Source organism: Aphelocoma coerulescens, unplaced genomic scaffold, assembly GCF_041296385.1.
Source record: "Aphelocoma coerulescens isolate FSJ_1873_10779 unplaced genomic scaffold, UR_Acoe_1.0 HiC_scaffold_164, whole genome shotgun sequence".
Taxonomy (NCBI): Eukaryota; Metazoa; Chordata; class Aves; order Passeriformes; family Corvidae; genus Aphelocoma; species Aphelocoma coerulescens.
Window position 1 is genome coordinate 232,081 of NW_027183512.1, and position 18,433 is coordinate 250,513.

The following is an 18,433-nucleotide window of genomic DNA, read 5'->3' on the forward strand; positions in this document are numbered from 1 at the left end:
CTGGGACTCAGCAGAACTGGACCAGGCATGAGCTGTCAGCCTGAACAGGTCACCAGGAGGACAGAATGATGAAGATGAAGATGAAGATGAAGATGAAGATGAAGATGAAGAAGTAGCTGGAAGACCCTTGGTTTCAGCCCTTGGTTTCAGCAGGACTGGCAATAAAAGGCTGTAAAACCTTCAGAACCCTGGAAGATTCCCTTCCTTGCCACACTGGGCCTAAGCTGGACAGCGCCTTCGAAGCCGTGCGCTCTGGACGGGCTGTCCTGTTCATGGCTTTGCGCTGCTTCCCAGCGGCCCAAGGCTCTCCCCCCTCACAGAGGGGCCCTGCCCCGCCCCACGCGCCCCGTGGCCGCTCCCGCTCCGCCCGCCCTGCGGAGATGCTGCCCCCCCACCCGCCCCCCGTGCCCTGGCATCCCCCAGCGCCAGCCGCCCCTCAGGGAGGGGCAGGAGGAGGGAGCAGGCCCCGCTTGTTCCCCTTTCCTGGCGGTCACGTGGCATCCAAGAGCCAAGGAGGGCTGAAATGGCACGTCCCCCAAACGCTTCCCTCTCTGGTCCTTTTGGGGCACTAACGCGCTCTGCTCAAGGGAGTCCGAGGGCCTACGCTCGGCTTTCCCTGCTAAGGCCTCATTCTTCCTTCTGTAAGCTCTACAACTGGCTGGTTGACGTTAGCTCTCTAGGAGATGGGGAAAACGAGACGCTTTCAAATTGGGGGAATTACCCTGGTAAATTACTGCAGTTTTTCAGCAACAGAATTTCAAGGTGCAGCTGGGCCTTTCAGCCATTGCATCGATTTTCAAATGGCACCCGCAGCATCCGACGTGTGAAGAGCCCAGTGTGAAGCTCCTCAAAGACACTGCAGCAGTTGTCCCCCAGCAGACAGGACGTGTCTGTGCTGAGTCACCAGAAAAGAGAGCTAAGCCCGGAGTCATTCGTGCATGGGCAAGCAGAGTTGGTTTCCAGAGGAGTTGCATGCACTCGTTTCCCTCTCCCACTCAGTACTTGCTCTCCTCTTTCAAGCTGGCTCCTGCCTTTAACTGGAGCTTTTGACAGAGAAGGGAATGACTGCATCTCATTTTCTTTGGGATGTGGCTATCCAAATGTCTGCAAGGAATCTTACAGGGAGCATGGAGCCTGGGCAAACATCTGTGAGGCTGCAGCTTTTGACTGCTTGAAACGGGCCTTCTTTGGGCTCGGCACCTGCAGGCCACCGCAGAGCGGTAGCCGCAGGCTGCTGCCAGAGCTGCAACACAACAAAACTGTGGCAGCCCGAGAATCAGCGCGCAGCTCTTCTGCATGTTGTCCGACGTTAAGGTGCCAAAGAAAGAGCAAGCAGGAAGAGAGGAGCTTTGTGTCAGGAGACAAGCCAACACCTCCCTGCCAGAAAGGGAGGTCAGGCTCCAAAGTGAGTCCGAGCAAAGGTCAGCATGCACCTACGTGCTCAAGAAGCAACTGCGCACTGCAGTACTCCTGGAAACTGATTTCCTTGGCTTCTTTTGTCCCCTAAATGTCATCAAAGCAGTTAGGGCTTTCAGAAGCAACAAAGATGCCAGCAGGAACAAGCACACTTGCTTTTAGTCAAAGCCTTGGGGAGGAAAAGCCACGTTTGCTTGGATTTCTTGGGGGCCTGCTGGATCGGTGCATTTTCGGAGTTACCCCGGGATGCCTTGAGCACTGGCTTATGGACGGTAAGGATTTTTTCTCCTGCTTTATGACTGAGGAGATCTTCCCAGGCTTTTCTTTTGCGTCAGCTGTACAGAAGATTTCGGTTGCCGGGCGTAACTACGCCAACAGAGCCAGAGCGGCTGCTATTGTGACGTCAAGGGAGCCGGGCCGCATCACAGTGCTGTCAGCGCGACGTTGTCCCGGCGCGCGCGAGGCCTCCTTGTCCAGAGCAGCTCTTTGGCTCGCTCGCTGCAGGAGGACCCTCGTGACTGAGGCGTTCTCAGCAGACGGCCTGCACCCCGAGAGGAGTCTTGGTTTTTCCCCTGGGTGGCATTCAGTGTGCAAACCCGCACAGCACTGCTAGAATGATCGGGCAAGTCTGTGCCGCGGTTTGCACGTTTTTTTCTGTGGCGTATTCCGGCTACTTCCTGACCCACCTGACTCGTAAGTAAAGGTTTATCCTGGGGGTAGCCATCACACGGCTTTTGCTTCACTTTGCTCTTGATGCTCGTTTGTAGTGATGAAGCAGATTTGGGAGCAAAAGTGCCATTAAGGTGCCGCTCCTTTGCTAAAGCTCCTGCCAACAGCATCAGCTAAAAAGGGGGTGTCTGCACTCGCTGGCGGCTGGAGAGTATTTGCAACGTAACCTGCAGGGGTTGCGTTCCCTCCACGGGAGAGCGCGTGGCATTGGACACTGTCATTTCCTCAGCTTGCTGCTTCAGCCGAGACAACCTGCAAATTGCAGGCTGGCAGGGAGCCTCACAAGTACTTCTAAAACTTGCCCAGGAGTGAGGGAAAGCACTTTCTTGCTCCAAATCCTGCCATTAGAGGCCTTGGCTCTCTGCTGTGACCCTTGACGGTGTGCCAAGAGAGCAATTCCCTTGGCAATGAAGTGCAAGCTCCTAACCGCTTAGGCTTTGCTCCTGAACCCAGGAGCTGTTCCTGGGCTGCTTTAGAAGAGAACCGCCACAGCTATGGGGCCCTTTGTGGAAGCTTTCCTGGGGGATCATTTGCAGCAAATGGATGGGAATTAGTGCATGCAATTTATTAAAACAAACAAACAAACAAAAAAATAGTGGTGGGAAAGCCTACTCCTATTAAGGAGCCTTTAGAAATATTTTTTTGCTTTTGGACCAGCCAAAAGCCAGCCTAGCACTGTAAGTCCTTTTTCTCTACCTGAGCTCTAGTGCTGTTTCAGCCAGAAGATCTAAAATCCCTGCGCTCCTGGGGCATACCATCTATCGAGCCATAGGATCCCAAATTTTTATATTTTGCTAATTTTTGTAATTTTTCAATTTTTCCATTTTTAATAAATTATTTTAATTTTTAACTAAGAGTTGTCTCATTTCTCACACACAGCGTGGTCCCAGTGGCTCCCAGTCACACCCAGTATGGTTGCTTTCACTCTCAGTAAGAGTCCAATGTGGCTCCAGTCACTTCCAGTATGAACCCAGTCACTCCCTGTATGATAGCATTTGCCCCCACTGTGGTCCCAGTTGCTCCCAGTGTCTTGGTTTGAAAGACAGGTGTCTGCCAAGGAAGGCAGGAGTCTCTCCTGAAATGGAAGGAAAAAAAATTGCAACCCCCTTCCCTCTGAATTATTATAATTTTGAAATTAAGGAGCTTTATAGGCAAAGATATGAGGAACAGGAATAACAGTTCTTTACTAATATATATCTATATGTGTATAACCAGTCAAACAAACAGCAATAGCTATGGCAGTAACAGCAAACAATCACAAACCCAGTCCCAGCCTTCTTGGCTGTCAGGCCGTTTCCCCTTGGGTGCAGTTCTGCTCTCAGCCAGCAGTGGCGCTGGCGGCTCCTGGTGAGCAGGGCAGGTGCGATGGTTCCCCCTGGGCTGCAGGGGGCGCTCCGGAGCGAGCTCGGGGAGCACGCGGCACTGACGGCCTGGGATCCCGGGAAGGGATGGAACAAAGATTTCAAAAACCCCCTGGGCAGCCGATCCCGATGTCCAGCCGGACCCTCGGGAACAGCAGGCTGGAATGGCAGGCTGGAACGGCAGGCTGGAACAGCAGGGATGAGCACAAATCCTGCATGGCAGACAAGATGTATCAAAGTTCCAGAGCTGCGGTGGGAACCCCCGGAGGTCTCGGCAGGCAGGGAGAGCCGGGCTACAGAGCAGCGAAGGCTTGAAGCAATGGCAGCGGCAGGGCGGCCGCAGCCTGGCTCCCAGCGGGGCAGGGAAGGCGGGCTTGGGAATCCCGGGGTCTCTCCGGTAGAAGGAAAGCAGCCGAAGAAGCAGCCTCTCTCTCCGTCATCCAAAACGCCAGGGACTGACTGCCCACACAGCCAGGTGAAAAAAAGAGTAGCAAGATGCACCCCACCCCTATGGCCAGGTTTTCTGTTTTTCTTAAGCACCCAGTAATTTGTCCCCGTGGCAACATGGATGGGGAAAATTCCTTTAACAGAAGAAAACCCCAGGAGAACTCCCAAAACCCCAACATTCTGTTACAAGCTTCCTGCAGATTGTTCCATCTCTGCTCTCCATATGGAAAGATACAAAGATCCCTTTTGGTTCACACAGTTAAATGTCTGATGGGTCACACGGTGATACCTGTACAGATACACATCTGGAGAGAAAGCCAAACATCCATCGAACTCTCTCAACACCCACAGAGCCTGAACCAAACTCTACAAGGCCACGCAGCTTTACACAGAAATTCATACATCGATAAAACTGTACAACGGGATGCAGGTTTACACAGAAATTGATACACAGGAAAACACAACAATCTGTGCTGTGTGAATACACTGACTTCTGTATAAAAATGGCTCCACATGGCGGGAACCGATACAGAACTGTGCGATTACCAAAGGACCCATCGACACTTCCATACCCTTGGAACTAAAGACACAGGACTGTAGAGCTCTCCAACTCTGTACATTCCTGTCTGGGGGTGAGTTTATGATGTGTATCCCCTATCGCTGCTCTCTGCCCAGAAATCAATCCTGTGCCTTTCTGTGCCTTTAAACTGAGCCCGACGGGGGAGAGAGAAAAAACCGAGCAAACTTTTCAAAGCAGTTGTTCAAGGACACAGACACACACGCCTCTGTGTTCTGCTGCAGCAGCGAGAAGAGCGGAGGGAGCGCCCTGCTTGCTTTCCAGTCCGCTTTCGGCTCCTTTTCTCCAGAGGGAGATGGAGAGTTGAAGTTTGTTTTCCTGGGACTTGGGCTTTTTCCCTTCTTCACTTCTGGACTGTTTCAACATCAGAACACACCGGGAGAATTTTCCACCGAGGCCCTGGAGGACACCAACCCAGCTCCAAGGAGGAGGAGAGAGAGCACACCTACAGAAGGACTCTGAAATCTTCCCAGGTTTCTCTCCACAGCGAGAGGTTTTAGTATTCAGCATTATTATCCTTTTCCTGTGTGTTTGTTAAATAAATAGGTTCTCTTTCACTTTCCTCAGAGGAAAATATTTTTTTCCCAGACCTGGTGGGAGAGGGCTGGTTGTAACCTGCCTTCTGTCAGAGGATATTTTCCTGCAAATTTGTCCAAAGCAGCACACTAAAATAAGTCAGTATTTATTTTGAGGGAAAATGATTTCTAATGGCATTTTGAGGGTCAACAAATACAAAGATAATAATAAGGATAAATACAAAGAAATACAGAGAAAATACAAAGAGGTGAAAGAGGACAGGAGCTCACTGGACAGGTCCTTGGCAGCGCCCGGGCAGACCCTGCATGAATTTGGCTGCCTGAATGCAGCTCTTGCCTGGGCACCAGGGGTGGCCCCCTCTGCGTGTCTCTCCCAGCACCACAGGGATGCTCCTACCCCTTCCCTGGTGCCCCAGGGTTCTGCAAGTGCCTTCTGGGGCCACCCAGACACCTCCCTGGGCCTCTGGAGGCCCCATGGCATGGTGCAGACAGGGACTGAATCAAAGTTGCCTTGGAAGATGGAGGCAGGAGAATATTGCCCACGATCTTCTTTCCAGCTGCCCCACACTCCTGCAAATCCTGCTGGGACACTCAGGCTCTCCATTCCGGGGCTCTGGAGCTCCCATGCAAACCCATCCATCACTGTGTCCCCTCTCACGTGGATATCAAGAAAATGACACAGCAATATCTAGAAAATGTGAACTTGATTGATTTGACTGCTCTAAAATTCTACAACTCGAGGGTGACTGGAAGACTATGAGGTGACAATCTTATGCCTCCAAAAAGGGTCAACAGTTTGGAACTGGAACCCTCAGGGAAACTTCAGCTTCTGGGGGAAAAGGTGCCCTTCCTCCTCTCTCCCTTTGCTTTATACATCTGAGCTGGAGTCATATGGTTGGAACATCCCCTTGGCTGATTTGGGTCCGCTGGTCTGGCTGTGTCCCCTGCCAGGATCCTGCCCACTCCCATCCCCTCTGATGGGGGAAGGAATGGCAGAGGGACAGCGCTGCTGGGCAGTAGCCAGAACACCGCTCTATTATCAGCACCCGTCCAGCTACCAATGCAAAGCACAGCCCTGGAAGGCCCATGAACTTTCCCTCAGGCAGACCCAACACACGGGACTTGAGCTGCCAGCGGCCCAGGTCACCCTCTGCCAGCCCCGCTCCTTGGACCTTGTGTCCCCACAAGCAGACACAAAGTGTTTCTGCTGCTCCTCCTCCTGCGCAAATCCACAGAGAGCTGGGATTTTTCCAAGTCTCGTGTCTCCATTGTGCCGTATTCCCAAAGAAGCAGCAGCCCCTCCTGATGAACACGGCGAGTTGCACGGATGCTTGTCAGCTCCACTGCCTGCCTAGAAATCTGGAAACTGCTTCTAAATGCTGCTCCCTTCAGCTCTTGGGCACCGACTGACACAGAGCTGGGAAAAAAATGCCCTGGCTGCTGGCTGACAAGGTGAGTTCCGCCAGAGTCAGAGCTCTGTGGGAAATCTCTATCCATGCCTCTCCTTTGAATAGACCCTGACAGGGGGTGCGCAGGAATGTGTCCTGTATGGAAAGGAAGGAGTGTGCAAGCACCGTGACTGACACTTTCCCTCTCCATGTGCGTTCCACAGCTATGGGTACACAGACGTGATGGAAAGCCTGGTACAGCCAGAGCCTTCTGTCCCTGCAGAAGGGAGCGCGGCGGGTGGGGGCGGTTGGTGGGCAGCGAGTCCCGGACAGCGGGCGAGATCCGGCTCCACAGCTGCCAGGCCCTGCTAAGGCTTAATGCCGCCTCCTCGGTAACAGGAAAGGCCTTCAGCCTCGTCCCTGCCAAGAGGGGCGGTGCTGGCCCGGCCGCACAGCTCGTTTTCCCCACAGGTTGCAGGAGATGAGATCACAACGCTTGCAAACACCGACTGCGAGCCACAGCTCTGGGTGCTCACCATGAACCTCAGCTCTGCGAGCGCTGTCTGCCCCAGGCTCCAGGGGATGCACTGGGAGCCCGGCTGGGCTCTGCCCTGGGGCCATCCTCCAGGGACAGCTGCAAACAGGGAGCATTTGGTTGCCACAAAGAGCCAAGCCATGGCTGCAGGGAGCTGCTCCGGCTGTGGCCTGCACTGTTGTGTGCTGTGCTCTGGGGCTGCTGCTCCCCACAGAGGGGACTGCACTGGGGTGCCAGAGGAGACAGAGAAGCTCCAGCTTAAGCCTAACTGGGCTGGGTGGCTGGGCTGGGAAGGGTGGCGAGGGTCAAGGGCATTCACAGAGCTCATCCTGCTTTGTGAAGAATGAGGAAAAGGAAGTGGGAAGCCAGCAGTGAGCAGAGCTGAGGCCTGGAGAGCAGCTCTGAATGACCCCCAAATCTCACCAGACCTTTGAGACATTGCTGTTCTTCAGCCAGTGACAACACGAGTCCCTAAACCTGGGGCTCATTCTTCCTCATGGCCAGGGCCATCAAGGAAGGCTACAGTGCAATGGGGACTGCGGTGAGCTGGGAACTCACTGGGGGAAAGAGGGAGCACTTGTGGAGCAAAAGGCAGGTGGGGGAGAGAACTGTTCAGAGAAGGGCTGGGCTTCAGCTTGAGCAAGCTGAAAAATGGCATTGGGGGTCATCCCAGACTGATTTCATTTCAGAAGTTACTGAACAAGTTTGTTATTGGGGGGGTGTCATATTTTCCCCCGGAGGTGCACACTCTGCAAACTTGAGCTGCACTGCCGAGCTACTCAAGCACGTCTCTGCTGCAGGTCACGGCGTTTCTTCTTTGGCTTCTCGTGGCCCCGGGGCTGAGCCGCAGCAGAGCCTTGGTGGAGCCCAGAGCAGCCTCAGCATCCACAGAGCCCGGCTGCAAGGAGAGAAAGCAGAAAGCACCCGTCAGCTGAAGGCTCCCGTCCCCCTGGTCCCAGCCGCCCGCGGTGCCCAGGCCGTGCTGGCCGCGCTCAGGGCGCTGCCCAAAGCTGCCCAGCATTGCTGCCTCTGGCAGGAGAGCAGGAGGGCAGGACACGTGCCCAGCCTGCAGCCGGCCGTGGCACAGCCACCTCCTCAGCAGCTGCCCAGAGCAGGATGCCGCTGTGCTCGCTGCCGTCTCCCAAAAGCCCTTATCCCAGCCGTGCCAAGAGGACGGGCACCCACCTCACGCCTCCCGCCGCCAGAAGAAAAGCTGCTCCCAAACGGTGTCCTCAGCCCTTCTCCAAGGGCATGTCCCATCCATGCCACAGCTGCTCCCAAGCACTTTGCCATCCGGACCAGACAGCACCTAGAATGCTTCCTTTGGAAAAACAAACCATAAATCAATGAAAAGAGATTACAGACAAAAAGGGAAAACAAGGAAAAAGGTAAAAAATCTTCTCCCTGCTGGGCCTTGAGGAAGGTCCAAGCCTGCCATGCGAGGGAAAACCCCACCCACGGGCCAGGGCAGCCCACGCTTTCTGCCTTCCCCCTGCACTGCCCCCAAAAGTCATGCTGAGCCCAAAGCAAACAAGGGCACTGGAGCAGCCCAAGCCCTTCCTTGCCTGCAGAGCAAAGCAGCCCATGCACAGCTTCTGGTGTCCAACCTCTGCTCCCACCATGGGGCTTTGTTTGTGTCGGGCTGGCTGCCCCAGCCCCAGCCCCAGCGCGGGCCACGGTGGGTGCTGGGGGCTGTTGGCAGGGCCAGGAGCAGACTCCCAGTTCAAAACCAGCCCAGCCCATCCCCCCAGCCCTGCCAAAAAGCAGCTTGGCAGCCGACTGAAGAATTGGTTGCATCCGCCCCAGCAAAGGGGGAAACCTTTGCTTCCCGGCCAGGCTGTGCAATGCACAAATCTGGGAGCATCCCCCTGCGTGTGGACTCATCTGCAAATTCGCTGTGGAGCCTGGCTTTGGAGAAGGTGCCACAATTGAAGTCCATCATCTTCAGCTTGCCAGGTGGAGGAAGAGCTTGTCATCCTTGATGTCACCCTCCATGTCTCCAGCAGCAGCAGCCGCACCTGCCACAGCTTCCCCAGGGGCTCCTTCTTCCCTGGGGCTGGAGCAGGCTGTCAGTGCTCTGCCCAGGGCCCCGGCTGTCGCTGAAGCAGAACAAGCAAAAGCAGCTGGCATGGGGGCCACCAGTGCTGGGAAGAGCAGCTCAGCTCCAGCAGCAGGGCTGCGCGTGCCCAGCTGAGGAGCCCTGCGCAGCGATTCAGGCAGGACAAAATCTCTGCCTTTCTTTGCTGCTTCCTGCCAAGGCGCGTGTGCAGCTGGAACTTACCGGCTCCCTGGGTCAAAGCGTGCACGTGGCTCTCTCCCTTCTCCTATGGCATGTGAATATCCTGCATCCAAGGATCACAGGACAGGTCTTCTAATGAGGGCCTTTCCGAGGAGAGCACGGTTAAACACCGTCGGATGAGATCCTGGCACTCTGCGGAGAGAAAGCAGAAAGCGCCAGTCAGTTGCAGAAGGCTCCTGTCCGCTTTGCCCCACTCTTGCCATGGCCAGGCCGTGCTGCGTGTGCTCAGGGCTGTGCCTAAACTTTGCCATCAATTCTTTCTTTTGGAGAGCAGGAGAGCAGGACATTGCCACCTGCTCAGCAGCTGCCAGTGCGGGATGCTCCTGAGCCCGCTGCTGTCTCCCAGCACTGCTATTCCCCCCGTGCTGCAGAGACGAGGATCCACCTGGAGAGAGCCGTCGTGGGAGCGAGAGCCGGCCCCAGGTGCTGTGCCAGCCCCTCCTGAAAGGGTGCTCCCCGCAGACCATCTGGTGCAGCACGATGCCCAGGGACCAGACGGTCGCTGCCTCGCCGTGGTACCAGCCTAACAGGGTCCATTCCGGGGGGCTGTAGGACGGTGTTCCTATGGAATAGAGGTGGAGTTCTTCAGGGGGACGCTGCCTGCTCCCAGAGCCTCGCCCCAGCATCCCTGGGCATGCGGGGGCCGCAGCAGCGGCACGCGGCGTGACCCGCTGCCCTCTTGCCAGCACCTGGGACTTGCGTACAAACTGGGGGTTGGAAAAGAAGCCGCTGGTGTCGCAAGAGGGCAGCGGAAGCCCTGGCAAGGCCCGAGCATTCCATGCAAAGGAAAAACCCACTTGGTGCTGGGGAAAAACCACGCTTTCATCCTCCCTGCCTGCACTGCCCCAGAAACCATTCTTAAGCCAAGGCAAGCACGGGCAGCAGAGCAGTCCGAGCCCTGTCTCGCCTGCACACCAAACGGGCTGGAGCACAGGTTCTGGGCCCCCCTCTCTGCTACTCCCACCCACGGGTGTTTCTGTGACGCTGGCTGCCCCAGCCCCAGCGCCAGTCCTGGGCAGAGTGGCTGGCGAAAGGCTGCCAGCAAGGCTGGAAAATAGCCCTTCAGCCAGCGCCGCTCAAAAGCAGCTCAGCTGAAGACTCCGGCTGCCATGACTGGCAGCAAAAGGGAGAATCCCCCCTGCCACAGCTGGCTTTGGGCTGTGAGATATTGGGCCGTGAGATGTTGGGCTGTGAGATGCCGCTACCAGGAGCCTCCCCCTGCGTGGGCTCACCTGCAAAGCTGGTGTAGGCTGCGGCTTGCAGGTAGGTGCCACAGCCAAAGTCGATGAGTTTGGCCTGCCCGGTTGCCAGGTCAACCAGGATGTTCTCCGGTTTGATGTCCCGGTGCAGGACCCCGCAGCTGGTGCAGTGCCGCACGGCCTCCAGCACCTGGCGGAACAGGTGCCGCGCCACCTCCTCACACAGGAAGCCCCGTGCCCAAATGAAGTGAAGGAGGTCCTGAGACCGCTCCGGGCGCTCCAGCACCATCACCACGTTGTTGGGGAGCTCCAGCCACTCGTGGAGCTGGACGATGCCAGGGAAGCCAGCGGACACCTTGTCCAGCAGCACGATCTCCAGTGGTGCTCGGGTGCCGTCGGGCTGTGGGAGGAGCACGGTGCTGTCAGCGGAGCTGATGCCGTGCCGGGGCTCGGGAAGCCCTCAGCCAGCCGGGGACGCTCTGCGCGCTCCGCTGGCCCCACGGCCGCTCTCCCTCGAAGTGTTCTGGCGGCTTCCACCCTGCCGGGCCTCGGCTCATCCCCGCCCGTCGCGCCCCGGCTTCTCCCGCTGCCCCTCGCTCACTCACCAGCTCGCCCCAATGGCCGATGCGGTTCCGCGGCACCCGTTTGATGGCCACCTGCAAGGCAAGGGGAGCAGCGGGCTGAGCTCGCCGCCCGCCGTGCCCAGCCCCATGCTCCTTCTCCTCCTCCTTTGCCCCCCGCCTCCTGCGCCCGCCGCCGGCCCCGCCACTCACCGGGGCGCCGTCCGAGAGCCGCGTGGCCGCGAAGACGCTGCCGAAGCCGCCGCGCCCCAGCAGCGAACCCAGCCGGTAGCGCTCCTTCAGGCCCTGCTGCGCCTTCCGTGCCCGCGAGACGCGGCCGTCAGCGCTCGGCCCGGGGCCAGGAACGGCCCCCGAGCGCCGCTCAACCGCCCCGGGCCGGCCATCCCCACATGGGGGCTCTTTTGGAGGGGCCACCGGCGGCTCGGGGCCGGCGGCCGCGCTCAAGAGCGGCGGAGCTCGGAGCGGGGAAGACGCTGCGGAGGCGGCGGGAGCGGCCGCGCCGCCTGTGTCCCCGGCGGGCCCCGGGAGGAGCCGAGGCCGGGACCGGGGCCGGGGCCGGGGCCGGGGTAGGGGTCGGGCCAGCCGGAGCCAGGGGCTGGCGATGCTGCCCAGGAGCCAGGCACTGATGCCCGCCCAGCAGCGCCACAGCCAGGACGGCGAGAGCCGGGCGGAGGCGGGACCGCGGCGGGACGCCCGGGGGCGGGGAGGGGGCAGCCCCGCCCGGGGCCGGGGGCGGGCCGGGGGCATGGCCCGGCCGGGCCTGGGGAGAGGGAGGCCGCGGGAGGGGGGGTTGGGGAACGAAAGGGAGAGCGGGAGAGGGTGCGAGACACTGGGAGAGGGAGAGGAGGAGCAGGAGAAGGGACGCAGAGGGTTCGTGGACTCGCTGCTTTTGTGCTGCTGCCGCTGCTGCCGCTGCTGCTGCTGCTGCCGCTGCTGCCGCTGCTGCCGCTGAAGCGCTGGGAGCGTTTGTCCGCGTGTCCGTGTGTCCGGTGCCCGTGTGTCCGTTCTCCCCCGCGCGCCCCACGGCCGAGCCCCGCGCGCCCCGGGGCAGCACGGGCCGCTCCGCTCCGGGGCCGAGGCGGAGTCCCGGAGCATCTCTTCCTCCCGCAGCCACACCAAACCCGCTCGGCCATTGGGAGCAGTTTTGCACACGTTTCCCTTTGAAGGGCTCCTCTCTACCCCCATTTCCAAGGAGTCTCCCTGGGGTTTTGGCACCTGCAGCGACAGGGCAGCGATTGGGCTTCAAAGTGCAAGAAAGACATGGAGGGGCTGGAGCACGTCCAGAGATGGGAATGGAGCTGGGGAAGGCTCTGGAGGACTTCTGAGGGGCAGCTGAGGGATCTGAGGGGGCTGAGCCTGGAGGAAAGGAGGCTCAGGGGGGACCTGGCTCTCTCCAAGTCCCTGACAGGAGGGGGCAGCCAGGAGGGGTGGGGCTCTGCTGCCAAGGGAAAGCACGAGAGGAAATGGGCTCGGGGGAACTCTTGGGGTGGATGATGGGGAAATTCTCATCCTCCGTGTCTCGACAAAGGGGGAGGGGGGCAGGGGTGGGGCACGACCTAGGGACACGGGGGTGGTGACGCTGGGCTGGGGACACGGGAAAGGGCACGGGAAGCCAAAGCCCCGCTGAGCGCTGGCGCTGGGCTGGCACGGGGTGAGCCGGCAGCAGGGCCCCGCAGCCCTGAGGGACTCGCCTTGACGGCTGGGGAGTATTGATCCCGGTCTCTAAAAAATGAGACTCAATAAAATATCATTAAAAGGTGCCTCCTTCTCCTTCTCCTTCTCCTCCTCTCCCATCCTTTCTCCTGCTCCCCCCGGGCCCAGCGCCCACCCTTGGCCCCCCGTTTTCCCAGCGCGGTCGCATCCCGCGGGAGGAGCCGGGATGGAGCCGGGAGAGGTCGGGCTGGGGCAGGGCTGGGCTCTGGGCCCGGCCTGGGCGCCCCCCACGCGCCCCCTCCTCAAATTCCCCTGGCGGGGGGCGCTGGGAGCGAGGGGGGGCGCAGGCGGGGTCCGGGTGGGGAGCGCTGAGCGCTGCGGGTCTGCCTGGCAACTGGTGAGTCACCAGCGCCGCGCGCTCTGATTGGCTGAAGGTTGTTCAACGCCTTCTCTGATTATCTGATACTCGCGGGGGATTTTGGTTGGTCGTTGGGGGCTGTGGGGCGGCTTAGGGGGGGGTCTCTGCGCCTTTGGGGTTCGCTGGGTGCCGATTTGGGGTTCAGGTGCCTCCCAAGGGCCCCCCGGGGGGGGGGTGACACAGGGGTGACACACGGGGGTCCCCATTCTCGATCCATCCTGGGGCCGGTTCTGCCCCCTCCACTCTCGGTCCCCCCGCGGGATCCCCCAAAGTCCCTTCCCACTGTTTCCCAATAAACGGGACCGGGGCGAACTGGGAAGCCTTCCTGGAAACACTGGGAGCAGCCGGGCAGGGGCAGAGTGACAGCGGGGCTGGGGGGGACACACGACCCCCAAAATCAGCGCGGGGATGGAGCGGGGGGTCCTGGCCGGGCCCGAGGCCACGGGGAGGGGCTGCGGCCACCGGCGGCTCAGGAGCTCTGTGGGCAGAGCAAAGGGGGTGACACCGGGCTGGGGGGCCCCGGGGGAGCACAGAGCTCCAGGAGAGGGGGGACGCGACCCCCGGGCCCCTCCCATCACCTGCTTGTGCAGGTAGAAGCCGAGCCCCAGCGCCAGGAAGACGAAGGCCAACACGAAGCCCCCGATCCCCGTCAGCATCTTGGGGGGTGGGGGGGCAGCCTTGGGGGGGGAGGGGAACACAGATACAGGAAACGGCGGTGGCTGTCGGGAAGGGACCGGAAAGGACTGGGACAGAATGGGATGAACTGGGAGAGAATGGGACACCAGGATACACTGGGACCAGTGAATCAGGGGGATGGGGAGCAGAAGAATTCGTTTGTCAGGAGCAATGCATCTAGCTTGGTCAGCATAGCAGAGCAGGAAGAAAAGATAGGAGACCGCTGATAAGACCAGCGGGAGTCTCAGACAGACATCCTGCCTCATCCCAAAACTAGCTCAAACCAGTGCCAAAGCTTAAACCCAGGCCAAAGGTATAAAAGAGCATGCGCAGGAGAGAAAGGTGAAAAGTTCAGACGAGGAAGACTCCCCCTGACTTCATCAAAAGACCCTCGGAAGACCCCTACCACAACCACCAAACAACACTGCACAAGCGCTACGCGGATGTAAATGACTTTTGAGTTCACAATAAAACCAAGCGAGGCTGGGCGGGGCTAGGTGATGAATATGTATAAGTTTGTTAGGAAACTTAATGAATATGGAACTTGTAACCCAGTAAATACCGAGCTGAATGCAGCTGTCGGCACGCGTGATTTTGGAGGAGCGATCCCCCGTGCGTCCCAGCGCTGGAATAAAGCATACCCACCTACTTTACTACTTATTTAGTAGTGGAGTTCTGTCCGCTTTTCATTATAACTCAAGCTATATTAGCATCTTGTTACTTTGACCCCAGTTATAATGTTAACTAGTTAATATCTGCATAGAAAGGTTATTCTTAACATGTTTACACATCATTTACAAGCAGCAGTTTTTTCCTCCTAGTTGTAGAAAGAGGAGGGAGTGAGGACATGTAGAGAAAGACAACTTGACGGCACCAAGGTCAGTGGAAAGAAAGAGGGGCAGGAGATGCTCCCAGCGTCGGAGTCGAGATTTTCTCTGCAAGCCGTGCTGAGGACTGGGATAAAACAAACTGTCTCCCTGGGATCCATGAAGTCCACGGGGGGATGCAGAGATCCACTCCCAGCCCGTGGGAAAAGGTGCTCACAGCGGAGCGGCTGGGTGCTACAAAAGCTGTAATCCAGGGGGAGACCTGAACAGGGAGAGAGGGCTCCTGCTTCCAGAGATAGAGAAAGAGGGCTCTTGCTTCCGAACTGAAGCAGCTGATCCTTAAAAGACTACACCCCATGGACTAATGACCACACCTGCAGTTTTGGGAAGACCGTTTTGCCCGTGGGAGGGACTCACGTTACAGCAGGCTGGGAGGGATTGATACTCGTGAAATTAGAAACGCGCTGGAGAAGTGCACAGAGAACTGTCTCCTGTGGGAAGGAGCCCATGGCAGAGCAGAAGAAAGAGACTCCCCTCCCTGAGGGAACTGAAGAAAGATCTCGAGTGATGAACTGGCTTGAACACTCCCAGGCCCTGTCTCCCTGCGCTGTCGGAGGGAAAGAGGGAGGGGATGGAGAGGAAAAAAGGTGTTTGAAAGGCTTATTTTCTTCCTCATTATCCTACTCCGTTAATAATAAATTTACTTTATGCCTTTAAGTTTGAGCCTGTTTTGAACTTAGAATGTTTTTCTCCCAATCCTTATCTCAACTCATGAGCCCTTCGTGATGATTTTCATGGCTACCTGATATTTGAGACAGTGTCAAACCACGACAGTGGCCCTTGTGTTCCATGTGGCCCCTCTCTGTCACAAGTGACCCTTGGTTCCATGAGATTGTCACAATGGTCCCCATGTAGCCCTGAGGCTGCGCTGTCAGCTGTCACTATGGACGCTGGATTCCACAGGAGCTGGCAATGGCCCAGTGGCACCTGCGTCCTCTGAGGCCCCGCCTTGTCAGTGGAGCCGTGTTTCCATGAGATTCCATGTTGGCACAGGGGCCTGCTGAGTTCCATGAGGCTGCGTCGTGTCCCAATGGACAATCTCGCTGCCCTCAGCTCTGCGCTGCCATTGCCAGCCCTGCCCTGACCTCTGCCCAGCCTCACCCTCTGCGCCTTGGACACACACACATGCCCTGAGCTCATCCTCCCTCTGGGTGCTTCTCCTGCCCCAGCGCTGCCCTGGGAGGGTTCATTCCTCACAGGAGCTGCTGTGTTTGTACTGGTGCATTTTATAGCTCTGCTTCTGCCTCTCTGTCACTTGTGTCTCCACAGAGCTCTGCAGGGAGAAGATTCATGGAATGACAGAGGTGGGAAGAGCCCCCTGAGCCCCCTTGGCCAGGCTGTGGCTGGGCTGGAGTTGCCTTTGTCCAGAGCAGCCCCTGGGCTGCTGTGCTTGCCACTTGTGGCTGCAGCGGGCTTGGTCCCAGCCCAAGGCTTTGGCTGTCCCTGAGCAGGGCTGGCCCCGCATGAGGCGTCTCTGCAGCCCCCCCAAACCATGGGCTGGGGGTGGGCAAGTGTTCCCAAGGGCACAGGGAGGGGACAGCTGGGCTGGACTGACCCAAGGGATCTCCCATTCCATGGGACGTCAGGGTCAGCAATGGACTGGGGGAAAGGAAGGGGGCGAGAGGGTGTCTGGATTTTCTATATTGATCCATTTGTCTTCCAAGGCAGCCACTCCATGCACTGAATTCTTGCCTCCCTGTGGTTTCTTTGCTTCTGCATTTGGCCTTTGCTCTTTACTTCCTTTCCCTAACCATTAATCTCTCTTCATGGTGACTCACAGTTTTCTCAGCTTATTTTCTCCCGGTGCCTGGCTGGGGAGGGACAGTGCCAGAGACACTTGGTTGTCACTTGATGGACAGAGAGGTTTTACCACGGTCACCTTGCCCAAGCCTTCTCTTATGGGCACACCCAGAAGCGTCAGGGCTCTGTCGGGTGCCCACCCCTGAGCTGGGCTCATGCCCTGCTCACAGCCCCAGGGCTGCTCAGGGACACGAGTCCTTCCCTGGCACGCTCACAGACAGTTCATTGCAGCACGGGCAGGGGCTCCCTGGGCTCTGCTGCCGCTGCCAGAGCCTGGCAGGGAGCTCAGCCCTGCGGGTGTCACCCTGCCCTGCCCCTGCCCGAGGTGCCCCACGGCCGCAGGGATGGGCACGGGGAGCTCTGTGCACAGGAGCTCATCCCAGCCCCGCATCCAGGGGGTTCCCAGGGGACGGCACTCTCTGGGAACTCCAGGAACAGCTGAAGGTGTTTGTGCTCGCTGGGTTTATGTCCCCCCCCCCCCCACACAGGGTGTTCAGGGCTGTGTCTTGTCTGTGCACTGCAAACACGGAGCCCTGACCCGGTCCCTGGATGTCCCTCCATGGAGGGAAGAACAACCTCTGTGAGCTGGGCAGAGAGGCCCCTGCTGGCAGCGGCGCTGGCTTTGCCAGGGCACTGCTGGGTGCCCCCACCCTGAGCACTGCCACCCTTTGCTGCTCAGGGCTGGTTTCCTCTCCAGGGTGCTGCGTTGGGCACATCCTGGAGACAAAATTGGGAAGGAGATTGAAGCTTTCAGGCCCTGCACTGGGGAGATGCCCTCGCATGATGGAAATGCTGCTGCAGAGCCCAGCTCTGTCCCAGCAGTGCCCACGGCCTGTCCCTGCCTGCAGTCCCTGGGCAGTCACACAGCAGGACTGGGACCCAGCTGACAGAGCCCTGAGGCCTGAAACCAACACAGGGGCTCTGCAGGGGAGTGTGGAAGGGAAGGAAGAGGAGTTACGGAGGAGAAGTCCTGGGGCTCCCTGGCAGTGCTCTCCTGCTGGGACTCTTTTCTCCCCCAGCTCTGCCCAGAGGCACCGACCCTGCAGCTCCAGAGAAGTCAGGGAGGAAAGATGTCAGGGAAACAAGACAACACAGGCTTCTTTCTTTTGTTCCAGCACACACATACTGTAGTGCAGCTCCCCGTTTCTACAGTCTCTGGGTCACACTGGAAAGGCAAATACCAAATTAAAAATGGAACAGACAAAGATTTTTGTGTGAACAAATTCACAGCAGCGTAACACCTGTGTCAGCAGCAACAAACACAGGACACAGAGTGGGCATTAATGAGTCACATCAGAGCAGCTCTGCAGGAGAATGAGAGTTTATTGCTGCTGAAAACCGGCCGTGATCCTTTTCCTCAGGGCATCCCTGAGCTCCTGCTTCCTCAGGCTGTAGATGAGGGGGTTCAGGGCTGGAGGCAGCACCGAGTACAGAACTGACACTGCCACATCCAGGGATGGGGAGGAGATGGAGGGGGGCTTCAGGTAGGAAAATATAACAGTGCTGAGGAACAGAGAGAGCATGGCCAGGTGAGGGAGGCACGTGGAAAAGGCTTTGTGCCGGCCCTGCTCAGAGGGGATCTTCAGCACAGCCCTGAAGATCTGCACATAGGAGAAAACAATGAACACAAAACAGCCAAATACCAAACAGACACTGACAGCGATGAGCCCAAGTTCCCTGAGGTAGGATTTGGAGCAGGAGAGCTTGAGGATGTGTGGGATTTCCCAGAAGAAGTGGCCCAGGCCATTGCCCTGGCACAGGGGCAGGGGAAATGTATTGGCCATGTGCATGAGAGTGTAGAGAAAGGCACTGGCCCAGGCAGCTGCTGCCATGTGGGCACAAGCTCTGCTGCCCAGGAGGGCCCCGTAGTGCAGGGCTTTGCAGATGGACACGTAGCGGTCGTAGCACATGATGAGGAGGAGGGAATACTCT